The sequence below is a fragment of the Ctenopharyngodon idella genome, chromosome 23 (assembly GCF_019924925.1).
Source record: "Ctenopharyngodon idella isolate HZGC_01 chromosome 23, HZGC01, whole genome shotgun sequence".
In the NCBI taxonomy this organism is placed as follows: domain Eukaryota; kingdom Metazoa; phylum Chordata; class Actinopteri; order Cypriniformes; family Xenocyprididae; genus Ctenopharyngodon; species Ctenopharyngodon idella.
In genome coordinates, this window is record NC_067242.1 from 16,649,454 (window position 1) to 16,665,647 (window position 16,194).

At 35.7% G+C, this 16,194-nt stretch overlaps 1 protein-coding gene across 1 annotated transcript in view; it reads left to right on the forward strand.

Moving 5' to 3' along the window:
- zbtb47b (zinc finger and BTB domain containing 47b) overlaps window positions 1-16,194 on the forward strand; it is a 32,403-nt gene that overhangs the window by 1,687 nt on the left and 14,522 nt on the right. The window contains exon 2 of the mRNA XM_051882358.1: window positions 3,052-3,157. The gene's annotated coding sequence lies outside the window, so the exon portion shown is untranslated. The remainder of the gene's footprint in view (window positions 1-3,051; window positions 3,158-16,194) is intronic.

A 16,194-nucleotide genomic window follows, 5' to 3' on the forward strand; every position in this document is an offset into this window, starting at 1 on the left:
TTACACTGTTTAATTTCTAAAACTCGAATAACAGAAAAGGAGCTGTACTTATTCAGCTGCACTTGGTGACTGGTTAAGCATTGGTGCTAATAGGTCATCATTGGTTTGATTCCTAGGGAAGACTCATACTTATAAGACGTTTTGGATAAAAGCATCAGATAAATTGAAGAACCCTAACCCTACAATGAATTGTTGCATGATGATTTCCTAGCATTAACCTACATGAATTGCCTCTTTGTTAACTGTTCCACTTGAAAGCACTATGAAAGTTTGTACTTTAGAAAGAGCTGAAATAGAACAACTCCTGCTAAACTCTGCAGTCTTGTCCTTTAGTGCTGCAGCCTGGAAAAAAGCATCATGCTGAGGGTTTTTATGTAACCGTCTATTCAGGACATTCCTGCCCACCCTTGACTTTGAGGCGTCGTTGTCTCTCAGTGCTTTGCTGTTGGGGACACTTGAATCCATGTGACAAGTGCTCCTCGAACGACTCCCAGCATTCAACTCCAGCAGAATTGTTCTTATTATTATCAATGTTGAAAATGGTATATTTTTTAAAATTAAGTAAGTGGATATAAGATATACAGTAAAAACAGTAATATTGTGAAATGAATTAAAATAGAAATGTTATTTTAAATTGTAATAAAATAACTATTTTCTGTTTGAATATATTTTAAAATGTATTCATTCCTGTGATGACAAAGCTGAATTTTCAGCATCATTACTCCAGTCTTCAGTGTCACATGATCCTTCAGAAATCATTCTAATATGCTGATTTGCTGCTCAAGAAACATTTCTTCTTCTTATCAATGTTGACAACAGATATGCTGCATAATATTTTTTATGAAAACCGCGATACATTTTGTAACAGAATTCTTTGATGAATAGAAAGGTCAAAAGAACAGCATTTATTTGATATGGAAATCTTTTGTAACATTATAAATGTCTTTACTGTCCTTTTTGATCAATTTAATGTCCTTGCTGAATAAAAAGTATTAATTTCTTTAAAAAAAGAAACTCTTACTGATCCCAAACTTTTGAATGGTGGTGAAATATTATAAAATCAGCATAAATTAAAGGCAGTACAACTGCTTGGTATATATGTTGCTTGTGTGTATCATTTGAAGGATCTATTCATTGAATCTATATGATTTTAATCTTATCAACACGCGTTTCTTTCTCTTCGGTCATTTACAAGACATTTACTTCCCTATATCACAGTCTTTCCCACAGTGTCCATGTTGTTTGTCAGGTTCAGTTCCTCACATTGCTGCACACTTAGGTCAGAGTCTGTACATGGAGAAGAGTTGGCCTCTGAGCAGAGTTAGCAGATCTGTGGCAGTTTGTGTTTGTGTTTTATGTGGCAGAGACATGCCAGCTCCACAGGCTCTTCTCTTGGCCAGAAATCCTGACTCAGCTCCTGCTTGCATAGCTCAGGCTGAGTTCGCCTGGCAGTCCTGCTCTGAACATGGTAACCTGGCAGATCACATGCAGCTTTGATTATTCAGTTCCTGCATTCAATAAGTTTAAAGTGCCACATTTAGCCTATTTTAAAGGTTCCTAATTTTGTTTTGGAGGTCTCCAAGTAATACGCTCTATTTACTCAATAAAATTGTGGCAACAGATTACAAGCAATATTATTAATCAAATTCAACATATAAGAATTGAGTTAGAAATAATCAAATTAATTCCTTAAAAGTTAATAATTTAAAATGTGTAAAATTAGCAAACACCATTACAAAAACCACAAAAAGCAAAGAGTCAAACTGGCTAACTAAATGAAACACTGATCATCATAATGGTGACCAAACATTTTCAATAAAATCAACAGCAACATCTAAACCTCTGTTAATTCTTGTGTTTCTCTTTCCTTCAGTGATTCTGCTTGTTATCATCAGGTGTCTTCAATGTTGGCAATAAAAAATAAAGAGTTCTTAATTCATCTTTGACGTCTGTCTGTTATTCAGATGTTTTAGTTTATATTTTACTCATTTTAAATGGTTGACATTTAAGGAATTAATTTGATTAATTCTAACTCAATTCTATTTGTTAAATTGAATTAATAATATTGTTTGTAATCTGTTGCGAAAATTTTATGTAGTAGATATAGCGTATTACTTTTTACAGTGTAGGTTAATGTGCATTCGAGGTCAAAAAACACTTTAATTTTCTTATAATATACATTGCAACATCACCTCTTTTCTCACAGTGTCTGAAACCATTCGATAAAGGATTCGGTCTCTCTAAACCCCTCCTTTCCGAGAGCCTTCTCTGCTCTGATTGGTCAGATGGCCCAGTCTGTTGTGATTGGTCTACCGCTTACAGCACGTGTCGGAAACAAAACGCCCATTTCCATATCTGAATTTCAGCTCCGGAGACGACTTCTGCACCTGTACTATATCAATTCGAGCCAGAGCCATGGGAAAATGTTTCTATTGTTCAGTATAGTGACTCTTATTAACTCCTCTCTTTTAGTCTCTATCCGGATCAGGCTTCTGAGATTATAGTATTTTGCAAAGTTGTTTGCTGTTCCTGTTCATTGCAAAAAATACATTTTCAATTTTCTCCCAGCGCTGTCACAGTGATCTCACACAGCTTTGTTTGTGTCGCCAAATGGTTCTTAGTGTCTCTTTTACGAGAACCTGATTTCTCTCACCTTGTCAAGCGCATCTTTTATTATTAGACGCAGCAGACGCACAAGAGGTAAAATCCTTTGTTTGTTTGTCTGGCTCAATTTCATGCCTCGCTTGGCACATAATATTTCAAACTGTGATTCTGTTGCTCTTGGTTGCATTAACATATAGATGGAAATGGGAAGTCTTCTAAATATATCTGCCCCAGTCGGCACAGGAAGAGTGCAATGAGTCGTAGACGTTCCCATGTGGTTTGTAATAAAATAAATGTTGTACGACGATTGCAGTATCCAAAGGTTATGAGAGATACTTAATGCCTTAATGTCGCCATAAAAATGACTTTCATTTAAACTAACAGAGTCCCAGTGTAGTCTTTCAATTTCCAGATTTATTGATTGATTTCTTGAATTTTATCTCATAGCCGATGCCGACGAGGACTTCCCTGAGCAGAATTTGCTGGACATACAGAAACTCTACTACAGTAAACCTCTGCTATCCTCCCTTGCTCTACTAAAACCATTGGAAAGGTGAGTGTTTCTGGGTTTGTTTCCTTCTCAGAAAAGAGCTTTCATTGGCTTCCAGTCCAGTATGCTGTTAATTAGCTGCTGAACCTGAAAACAACTGACAGGGGAGCACCATCCCTAATTACTTATTCTGATTGAACTTGGTAATTAGATGAAGAGATGGATGACAACCTCTTTCAACAATTTCTAACCTAAGGGAAATATTTATCTTTATCTAATTAATTTGTGCAAGAGTTATAGTTCTGCACTAAATTTTCACTATTTTTATTTATCGTTTTGCATTTTGGTTTTCAACTTCAGTTCATTTTTGTTTCATTATTGTTTTTGAGTTTTTTTTCTATATCATTTTTTAATTTCTGTGTTGTTTTTGTTTATATTGTAGTGGACATTTATAGTTTCAAGTTTGTTTTTTTGCAATCGCCTGTTTTTATATTTAATAAATTTAGTAAATTTGAAATGTTACTTAGTGTAAATTTATCAATTTAAAATAAAATCATTTTAAGTTTTTTTTTTTTTTTTTTCTGTTGCTATGAGTTTCTCTGGCTATACTGTACACTACTGTTCAAATGTTTGGGGTCTGTAATTCATTTTTTGAAAAATTATTACTTATATTTAGCAAGAATGCATTAAATTTGATCAAAAGCGATTGACTTTTACATTGTTACAAAAAAAAATATGTAAATTAAAGGTTGTTCTTTTGAACTTTCTATTAATCAGAGAATCTTAAAAAAATCATGTATCATGGTTTTCATGAAAATATTGAACCGCACAACTGTTTTTAACATCGACAACAGTAAGAAATGTTTCTTGGGCACCAAATCAGCATATTAAAATGATTTCTGAATGATAATGTGATACTGAAGACTGGAGTAATGATGCTGAAAATTCAGCTTTGCCATCACTAGCATGAATTATATTTTTAAATATATTAAAATAAAAAAACATTATTTTAAAGGGATCATGAATTGAGAAATCAACTTTTCATTGAGCTTTTGACATATAAGAGGTCATCGTAAGAGTATCCTATAAGTTTCAGAACTGAAAGCTTTTATTGACACCAGGCCCAGCGAAAGACTCGTCCTGGAATGTGCCTATCTATGACATAGGTGAAACGCCGCCTCTGCAGAAGAAATCAATGCCTACTTCTTCATTGCAATGTTAGCCCCATCCACTGGCGTGTTAGTGAGATGACGAGGAGAGGAGAGCGAATACGGACTAAAATAACATTACCTTTAGAATTATCCTAATGCTAGGAATATGGTTATTTATTTTCAATAATGTGAATGTCTCAGTTCAGCTTTATTTATTTGTATTCAGTACATTTCACTGTGGATTCTTTGGTAAATTAATCACATTTCGGCGCAGGCTTTGCAAACAGACTTTTATGAAATGGACTCGACAGTAATGCAACAACATGTAAATAACTGTGTTAATTCTAATGCCTGATTTGATATGTAATGATTCATGTACAGTCAGATGTTATTTGTCTATGTGTCAGTAAATCAAACCAGTGACTATCGGTCAACTTCAGTTGTTTCTTTTCGTAGGATGAAAATAATCTTTCATTTAAACGGTGATTAAATTAAATATAGAAAGCTATCAAAGAACGCTCCCTTTACAATCGCTAGAGCTGTCAATCAAAAAGTTTATCAGTGACTGAGTTCTGGACTTGCGCCAAAACTCCCGTTTTATTCAACAAATCTCTTAGTTACATCGCGTTTGCACTGTTGGTTAAGATGAAAGCATTAATTGAATTGCAATGACGCGATCACTGCTTTCATGCGCTCAGCAACATCAGATACAATGTTCATCACTGCAACCTTTCATGCCACGATCTAAATATAATACCATAGATTTAAATGTGATGCTATAATCATGATTAGTTAACCTTGAGAACTGCAATAGTAAAAATGTGCTAAAAGTTTTCGAGAGAGTAATACTTAGCTATTTCATATGCAAAGATGTTAGCCAATCACAGCAGTGGGCGTTTACACTAAAGTCTCACGGCAGACACGCCCCTTCAAACAGAGCGTTCAAATCAGAGGGCTAAAATCAGGGTAGGAAAAATGCCTTTTACTTCCAAATTATGACAATTTTTGATGTAAAAACCATACTAACATTATAAGTGCACCCCAGGAAACATTATAAAACAATATAATAAAATAAAATATATAATTCATTAACGACGCATGCCTAGACAAATAGCAGTCATGCCTATTTCTACAATTGATCTTCTTTTTTGCTTATATATTTTTAAATACACCTCACATTTCAATATGAAACTCAGGAGGAAACCCTGTAAACAAATGTGACAGATGCAAACGGATGTGAATTGTATGTTTCTCTATGGAGATATTCTGCCTTTGCTTATCCTGTGCTTAAAGCTCACATTATTCAGCACTAGTCCGACAGCTGATCCGCAGAGCAGCAAACAGCCCTGTTCAGTGAACTGGCATGTGTAATAGCAGGTGTTATAGTTCAGGAGGTTTTCTCAGAGAAAGTGATGCTGTGGTTTGTGGCAGCTCTCTGACAGTGTGTAATTATCAACTGTGCTGGCTATTCTGAATGGGTGAGAAGACTCTAATGCATGTTTCTGTATCTAAGAGAGCTTAAAGAGAAATTATGTCATCATTTACTCAACCACATGTCATTACAAACCTCTGTTATTGTCTTGCTTTCACTTTTGCTTTATGGAAAAGAGCAGCTCGGACATCCTGCCTTTTGTGTTTCACAGGCGAAAACAAATAATACAATAATAAATAATAAAAAATACATATGAATGAGTAAATAATGACAAAAGTTTCATTTTGTGATGAATTTTTACCTTAATACAGACAATAAAGATGGCACCGGTTGTAGGCTTTTGTCATTAATTTTCTTTTTACCATATAATAACATGAAAAATAAACAGTAAAAACAGTAATATTGTATTTTTAATATTGTGCAATATTACTACAATCTCAAATACGGTTTTCTATTTGACTATTTTAAAACGTCATTTATTACTGTGATGGCAAAGCTGAATTTTCAGCATCATAACTCCAGTCTTTAGTGTCACATGATCCTTCAGAAATCATTCTAATATGCTGATTTGAAGAAACATTTCTTATTTATCAATGAGTGAACTGAAAACAGTTTAATATTTTTGTGGAAATGGTGATACATTTTTTTTAGCATTCTTTAATGAACACTGTGCTTGTAATACATCTTCTGGGTCCTCATCTTATGTTACTAAACTCAAACACAGAATTTTATTGCTCACTTTTACCATGCTCAGCTTATTATGTTTAATAAGGACTATATTTATTATATAAGGAATCTACGTAGCTCATGCTGGCTCTCTTTGTCTGTCTTTCTCGCACACAGACCTGCTCATAACTGAAACATGTCTTGCTAATTTACAGCGCGCACACACACACAGAGAGGCCGTAAGTCATTTTTGTGTCTCTGTGAGGGCTGTAAGTGTTTGTCTGTCTAGCTCAAGGTCAGGACTGAACGTGTGTCCTGATTGGATCGGGGAGGGTGTAGGCATCGAGCAATACCACACGCATACACAGACACCCAGGGCATCTGTTTCTCTGTCTCATTTCTCGGTCCTCTGAGAACAGATCCATCACCTTGGAAAGTGGCTCGTCTCAGAGGGCGATCGGTACACGGGGGCTTCAGAAGTAGAAAATCTGCTCCAGAGTGGAAAGCAAGACTGAGTCTTCTACGTCTGGCCCACTGAGACTCTTTCCTTCTCTTCTTTCCTTCTTTGTCCTCAGGGAAATACACACTACAATCAATTGGTCTATCTGTCCATCTATCTATCTATATCTGTCTCTATATGTCTGTCTGTCTATGGATCGATCCGTCTGTCTGCCTGTCCATCCATCCATCCATCCTTTTAAACAATTGCTAGGACCAATTTCTTAATACTTTTTTTTATATATATACTTTTTAAAACTCTTCACAGTTCTCCTAACCAACTTTCAGCTTGGTACAGCAGTTAATTTCACATTCAAAATTCACTAAAACTACCAAAACAAATTATATATCTCAAATCAAGTCATGTCCAGAACACTAGCAAAGGTTGTCACCCAACAAACACACTTTGTCACTCATCTTTAAAGCGTTCGTTCACCCAAAAATGAAAATTCTGTCAATAATTAATCACCCTCACGTCGTTCCAAACCAATAAAACTTTCGTTCATCTTCGAAACACAAATGAAGATCTTTTTGATGAAATCTGAGATTCTGTCCCTCTATAGACAGCAATAACTACTTGATCGCATTATATGATGAACAGATTGAATTAAGGTTTATATTCACATTTTGGAACGACACAAGGGTGAGTAATTAATGACAGAATTTTCATTTTTGGGTGAACTAACCCTTTAAGCTTATTTTCTTACAAACCTTCTGTTATTCATTTGTGTCACTCCTTCCAATACCAGATCCAGGTTTTCTTTAGTGCTCTATATTGAAATGCAGGTCATTTCTAATTGTGCGTATTGTCTTGGGCAGAGAGACTCCAGATGCAGAGTCATTACTTGGCATCTGTGTGTGATTGATGAGGAAATAGCGCCAGACAGCAGCGCCTCTGCATTTTACAGCGCTGTGAAACTTCCCCTTAGGCTGGCAGCACAGGAAGTGGAGGAATCCAGAAGGCAGGAGGACAGCGATTAGTCTCTCGTCTCTTTAATAGCAGCCTGATTAGATTCCATGATAATGCTTGTTTTTCATTAATACAGAGTGGGCAACAGTCTCGAAGTGTAGTCGAAGGTCAGAAGAGTCACTGTACTGTGTCGTGGATGCACTACAGTTGCTAAAGATGTGATCTGCTGGGAGGGTTAAAGGGTTAGTTCACCCAAAAATGAAAATAATTTCATTTATTACTCACCTTCATGTCGTTTTACACCCGTAAGACCTTCGTTAATCTTCGGAACACAAATTAAGATATTTTTGATTAAATCCGATGGCTCAGTGAGGCCTCCATAGCCAGCAATGACATTTCCTCTCTCAAGATCCATTAATGTACTAAAAACATATTTAAATCAGTTCATGTGAGTACAGTGGTTCAATATTAATATTATAAAGCGACGAGAACATTTTTGGTGTGCCAAAAAAAACAAAATAACAACTTATATAGTGATGGCCGATTTCAAAACACTGCTTCAGGAAGCTTCGGAGCATTATGAATCAGCGTGTCGAATCAGCAGTTCGGAGCGCCAAAGTCACATGATTTCAGCAGTTTGGCGGTTTGACACACGATCCGAATCATGATTCGATACGCTGATTCATAACGCTCCGAAGCTTCCTGAAGCAGTGTTTTGAAATCGGCCATCACTATATAAGTCGTTATTTTGGGTTTTTTTGGCGCACCAAAAATATTCTCGTCGCTTTATAATATTAATATTGAGCCACTGTACTCACACTTCAATATGAAACTCTGATTTAAATATGTTTTTAGTACATTAATGGATCTTGAGAGAGGAAATGTCATTGCTGGCTATGGAGGCCTCACTGAGCCATTGGATTTAAACAAAAATATCTTAAATTGTGTTCTGAAGATTAACGAAAGTCTTACGGGTGTGGAACGGCATGAGGATGAGTAATAAATTACATTATTTTCATTTTTGGGTGAACTAACCCTTTAAAGAAATAGGTAAAAACTAAAATGGTCATACATATCTGTCACATTATGGTATCACAAAAGGAGAAGTTCACACTGCACTTTTCCATAAAACATAAGAATATAGTGACCAAAAGCAGCACTACTCACATTCACATTTGCGCATATTCAAATTTGGCACATCAAGACGTGTATTATAACTTATAATTTTGAATATGCAGTAGTGTGAATGAAACTTGAGAACTGGGGTAAATATTTTTTTAGTGAATAATGACTTAAATTTTGGTATTTTCCTCCCACAAAGCTGTTGTATGACTTCAGGAGAAGTAGTGCATCTAAGGGCCTGTTTACACCTGGTCACTTCATGCATTTTCTCTGATTCTGTCATTAATTACTCACCCTCACGTCATCCCAAGACCTTCGTTCATCTTCGGAACACAAATTAAGATATTTTTGATGAAATCCAAAGGGTATCTGAACCATAGGCAGCAATGGTTGGTTATTGATGACTTTTTTCAGTATGTGTAAACTCATTCCATATTCTAAACCAACATTCTTCCTTTTTCAGATATGATCCCATATTCACAACCCTTTCAAATTGCCTCTCTCAATCACTCTCACTTTTTCCATAAAGTCTGCTCTAGTTTTATGCTGACTCAGTTTTTAATGAGCGTCTATTCAGATCAGTGTTGAACAACCGTGCTGAAGCTCCATCCTAGCTGTGTCTCTGGCCAATCTGAGGGAGATTCAGGCTGGCGTGATGCCCGCTCTGGTTCTTGAGGGTGTCACTCAAGCCTCCCAACTCTGAGCTCTTGTTAGAACAATGCTGAAGGGGGAAAAGGATTGCTGAGTTTGCATTTCCATCGTTCCATCTTCCGCCTGACAGCAAGATCCTCCCTCTCCTCGTGCTCTGAGGTCTGTGGTACTGTAACAGAAGAAGGAAAATCTAGCTGGATTAGCCTGGGTCAAGTTACCAGTCTTTTCCGACACAGAGATGCTATTTTGGTCAAAAATTACTTTTTTTTTTATTTGAAAGCATCACTTGCAACTTGCATTAAAATAGTACTTTGTGTTTTCACTCTTATGCTTTCCAAAAACAAAGATAAAACGAGTTGTTTTATGAAATTCCTGTGGCTTGTTTCTGTGGTTTGTTGAGTTTGTATTTCATTATGACTTCCTGCACGGTTTCTGAAATTGTGAGCAATTGATGAAAAGTTGTTGAGAGGTTGGTCAGCGGTCTTCACAGTGGCTGCTTTGTTACAGTGCTCAGTGAATGATGATCTACTCATCACTCTCAGTCCATGCTGAACACAAGATATTTTGAAGAATATGGGTAACCAAACAGTTGATGGGCCTCATTGACTTCCATAGTATGGAGAAGAAGAAAAAAGAAAGAAAATAAATCTATGGAAATCAATGGGGCAAATCAACTGTTTGGTTACCCATATTCTTCAAAATATATTCTTTTGTATTTTGTATTTGAAATTCATACAGATTTGGAACAACTTGAGGGTGAGTAAATGTTGACAGAATTCTCATTTTAGGGTGAACTGTCCCTTAGGGTGAATTCTGTCTGATTCTCACTGAAGACATGAAAAATCACCCAAACCTGCTGTTGTTGAGATGTGTTAAAGGATTAGTCCACTTTCAAATAAAATTTTCCTGATAATTTACTCACCCCCATGTCATCCAAGATGTTCATCTCTTTCTTTCTTCGGTCGAAAAGAAATGAAGGTTTTTGATGAAAACATTCCAGGATTATTCTCCTTATAGTGGACTTCAATGGTCTCCAAACGGTTGAAGGTCAAAATTACAGTTACAGTGCAGCTTCAAAGGGCTTTAAATGATACCAGATGAGGAATAAGGGTCTTATCTAACGAAACGATCGGTCATTTTCTAAAAAAAATACAAATGTATGTGCTTTATAAACACAAATGATCGCTTTGCAAGTGCTTCCGCTTTCCGTATTCTTCAAAAAGCTTACACTGTATGTCCTACGCCTTCCCTATTCAACTTGTGTAACGAACGTGGCGCCAGTTCCGTTTTTTCTGTAAGTTGAATAAGGAAGGCGTAGGACATACAGCGTAAGCTTTTTGAAGAATACGGAAAGCGGAAGCACTTGCAAAGCGATCATCTGTGTTTATAAAGCATATACATTTGTATTTTTTTTTTTTAGAAACGACTGATCGTTTCCCTAGACAAGACCCTTATTCCACATCTGGTATCGTTTAAAGCCCTTTGAAGCTGCACTGAAACTAATTTTGACCTTCAGCCGTTTGGAGACCATTGAAGTCCACTATAAGGAGAATAATCCTGGAATGTTTTCATCAAAAACCTTAATTTTTTTTCGACTGAAGAAAGAAAGACATGAACATCTTGGATGACATGAGGGTGAGTAAATTATCAGGAAATTTTCATTCAGAAGTGAACTAATCCTTTAAGATATGGTGTCTGTTTTTATTTGTAGATTTCCCTTAAATTCTGCCATGGTGCAACTAATTAATTGGCAGTTTGATGCATGTGATGGTCGTAATGTGTCAACTGCTAGACATTCTGCTGCATCAAAATAGACAGGTTTGGTTCACATGTTTTGTGGGTTACGCTCAGATTCAGAGAAAACACTGTAAAATTTTATATAAAATCAGTTGTATTGTTCTTTTGATTTTGTTGTATGCGTACAGGAAAAAAAAAACAATTTAATACAGTAATATAATTTAATGTTTAAAAAAATACTATTTGTTGGCATTCATTTGTTTGGATATTCACAGTATTCCTGTGATGGCAAAGCTGAATTTTTAGCATCATTTTTAGCATCAATCTTTGTAACATTATGTCTTTACTGTCACTTTTGATCAGTTTAAGGTGTCTTGCTGAATAACAGCAGTGTATAAAAAAATAAATTAACTAATCCAAAATGTATTTTCATTGGATTGGAAAACAAGTAAGCCCGCTGGGTATTCCAGTGGGTAGAATTCCAGAATTTTGTTTCTTGCTCTCCGTCTCCCCATTTTTGAAAGGAAATGGGCATTTAAAATCTCTCTGAAATCTATCTATCAGCAGAAATGGTAGCCTCTATTTGGGAGGTGTGGTGTGGTAAGCAGTGCAGTAAAAACTGCAGAAGTGAAAGTCAACTGAGGGTAGATCTTGTTCCCCCACCGCTCTGCTCTCTGTCGCCTGGCACTGGTGTGATCGTCCTCAGCCAAGTGCATACCAGCCAGCCTGGCCAGCAGCCCTGAGTCACCTCTTATTGTGTGAAGGCAGTGCAGGTTTCTGCGCTACAATGAGCTCAGCTTTTTGAACCATAATGAGAAACGTTACACCACCCATGTTGGTCACATTTTATATGATTGTATCCATATGTATAGGTATCAGTCGATATTGGAGATTTAAGTGTACAGTACATGCTCATTTCTTATATTTTTACATTTAGATTACATTTGCCATCATCTATATGCACGTTAATCTTTAAAAACACTAATAGCAATGTTAAATGTTGAGCAAAATCTGATAGCCTACTATACGTTATAATTTTGTGAAGCCTAAATTCACTTGTAGCATTTAATATACACTACTGTTTAAAGATTGGGGTCATTAAGATTTTTTTTTATTTTTATTCAGCAAGGATGCATACAATTGATTAAAGGGGGGTTTCTGCCAATCTCATGTTAATCTTGAGTACATATAGAGTAACAATGCATCCTTCATATCTCCGAAAAGTCTTTAGTTTTGTCATATTTATAAAAGATAGATACGCTAAACCGAGTCTTTCCGGAAAAAGCCGAGATCCCGGAGGCGTGTCTGCCGTCAGTGCCGTGGGCAGAGCTAAAGAGCGCGTGCAGCTTCTGTGATGTCTGCTAGCTGCGACATTATTGTAAATACAAAGGGAACAAAGACGTTCGTGTTGTTTACATTATAAGAGCTCTTGCTCTTGTTCTGAGTGATGTGTGCGCACGTCTATCAGGGAGAAGTGCCTATACAAGGAATTCCGCCCTTTATTACATGATAAAGGGCCATACTAGAAAAAACTCTCCGAAACCTGTACCGAAACCGGAAGTAGTAATTTGGCACAGAAATACTCCGTCATTCGTCCAACTCATGTTTTGGATCTTTGGCCATGTTTAGCATGAGAATCCAACTCTTCAACAGTGTAAATAAGTCAGAATGTATGAAATAGCATTACACCCCCCTTTAAAAGGGAAAGACATTTATAATGTTACAAAAGATTAATATTTTAATTAAAAGCTGTTTTTTTAACATTCTTTTAATCAAAGAATCCTGAAAAAAATTTATCAGGGTTTCCACAAACAAAATATTAAGCAGCACAACATTAATAACAATAAGAAATGTTTGATGCCATGGTGCGCTTAAGAGACTTCTTTTAAAAACAATGATTGTGTTTAGTTTTTACTTGATTGATTGATTGATTGATTGACTGATTGACAAAATATAAAGAATTGTAATTTATCAGTTATCAGCCACAATGGGAAAACCATTATCAGTTTATCAATTTTGAATAAGATTTTTTTTTTTTTTTTTAAATCTTTGCATTTCTACATCTAAGACATTTGTTTGCACTCATTTTATTGATGTCAGTGAACATGATTTCATGTTGACATATACTCAATTTTCAAACAGAGAGAGCAAAAGAATACACTTCCAGTATTAAAATTGCTCTAAAACTACCTAAGTTTTTATATTTGGGGATTTTGACACTTTTTATTCCACAGATGTGGTAGAGAGTGACAGGAAATTCTTGAGGAGAGAGGGAGAAGACAAACACTCACTAACTGCTGTGCAATGGCTCAGACTAATTTAATGTCTTTCAGAAATGTTTCATGTTGCCAGTTCTGAATTTGATACAGCTGACTTGGTATTGTTTTGGAATAACAACCCCTTATCTATTTTCAATTATTCCTGGTGGCGTTAAAGAATTTTATTTATCCAAATGAACAGCATGAATGCTTCTGAACTAGGTTTGGTGATTTGTGTTTTCTGTTTAGCTGTAGGGTTTTACTCTATCCCAGTGATCATCCACCTTGAATATACAAAGATTCGCAAAATATTCCAGCGAAAAGAATAGTGCCTATGGTATTACATTTGAACTCTTTAGTCAGTCAGAGTCATATCTTCCTCATTATCTAATCACAATATATTTCCGGGCTTAAATGTGTTGTTCCCACTGTAGAGTGCAACAGTGCCAGCCCACTTTTTCAGTGGCGTTGGTTCCATTCATTTCTCCCAAAAGGATTTTAAAAAAAAAAGTATGTTAAAGGTGCAGTATGCGATTTACAAAATCGTTGTTAAACACTGTTGATATTTGAAACCCAACCCAAAACAAACATTCCCCTCATTGCTCCACCCCTCTCCATCTCTTTTTCTAAAGTCTTTCTTCAAATCTCCCTCTTGCTTAGCTCACTCTCCTCCCCCATCATGAGTGGACACACCCCCTACTGCTGATTGGTTATAAATTTATTTTGTGGTGCTCGGTACAATCCACTCTCAACAGCGTTTTTCAAAAATCGCTTACTGCACTTTTAAAGCATTTTAAGCCATGAACCAAGCCAACCAGCTACGAGGTGAATCATAACATTACAAACTTTGATTTGAAGGAAAAAGTATTTAAAAATTGGACAAAAATAAAAAGGTTCAAAACTGTGTACTTAACAGCTTTAGTGATGGAAAGAACTACAAACTACAATCCCATGAAGCATTGCGAACAGCATAATCGAATTAAAAACGATGGAGAAATATAAAACTACTCATTTAAAAAGTTGTGTATATATATAAATAGATCTTTTGGCTTGTTTTGACTATCTGATTGGTGGAATTTTGTGCACAGCATCATGGGTAATGTAGATTTTCACCAAAAATTCTGCTGTTAAACATGATCGTTTTAAAACTAAGTTGAAATAATGCTGACTAACAGCTTCAACAGAAGCAAATACTATTGATTACCAACCTCGTAGCTCACAGCAAGCCTGTCTTTAAAGGTTTATAAGTTATCATTAAAAATCAATATCCCTATGGAGAAAATTAATCTTTGTACTTCCAGAACCCGACTGTTGCACTTTATAGACCAGTTTGGTGCAGCCAGCTGTTTTTTCCAGAATGATTTTAGACAATAGTTTACGTGTAATGGTTTGGTCACAGTGAGCACATATGAGGATGGATGTTGTTGTATTTTAAATAAGAGTTTATGCTGTCAGTTCTGTGTATTTTTAGGTGACATTTAACAAGATTGATTGGACTTAATGGGCTCCTGAAAACAAACTTATCCTGTTTACGGAGATAAAAAAGTAAGACTCTTAATTCCGCTTGTTGTTAGTCGCATAAAAGTCAGCATAACTAATCCGTATAATTGTTTGGAAAGTCTGATACTTACTCTCCCTGCTCTCTTTAATTGTTTATTGGACAGTGTTTTGTCTTGTGCATAATGATAACTCTGAGAGACAGGACGCAGGAGGAGGAAGCTAATGGTTAGCACACAGCTCTGAATATCAATGTGCTTTTTTACATACTTCTATTTCTCTCCTCTCAGTTGGTTTGTCTTTTTCTCTTTTTGCTTGCTACCTCTCCCTTTGTCCCTTTCCTTTTCCTCTGTGGAGTTTTTAAAGAGATGCTGTCCAGATCGAAACCTTGTCCTTCCTGATCTAAAATAAACCAACCTTGGGAGCAGAAGGGGAGGGCATAGCTGCAGGCTCCAGTAGCTTCTGCCTTTCTCACTCTCACATGGACTTTGTTTGATAATGTTTTTTTTAAGGCTGCTGTGAATAAAATCAGTTCTGTGCAAAAATGTATTTTGACATGTCCTGAAGTTTTTGGTCGGCCATTATACAGTGTTACTTTAATAATAGTTATTGACATTATAGCTAAAAATATATATTTTCACTTTTTTGACTATATACACACCAATATCTTGCTCTGAAATGCCTTAATTTCAAGTTGTAGGAAACATAATTTCAACCAAACCACCTTTTTTTGACAAGTTGATACCAAATACTAAACCAAGTACAAACAAAATTAATCCAATAAACAAAATACAGAAAACAATCTAGGTAAAAATAATCAAGCATGATTTTCACAAAATTAGTTTTAACACAAGGAACTAAATTAAATCTTTTTCGCTTACATGCACCAATACAACCAAACATAGTAATAAACAGCAATATTTCCCTATATTTTTAACAAAACATTTAATTATGTAAAACTTTAAAGTAGGTGTGGGAATCTTTAGTCACCTCACGATCCGATCCAATTCTGGGAGTCACGATCCGATTCTTGATCTACTTTTTTTTCTTATTAATTAATTAGTTTACCAACTTAAAAACCTTAAATCCTTACATTCACATATCCTTACATAAGTAATTATAAGTAGGCCTACTTTAAAAAAAAAAAAAAAAAAAAATTAAAACAATTGTATAAGAAC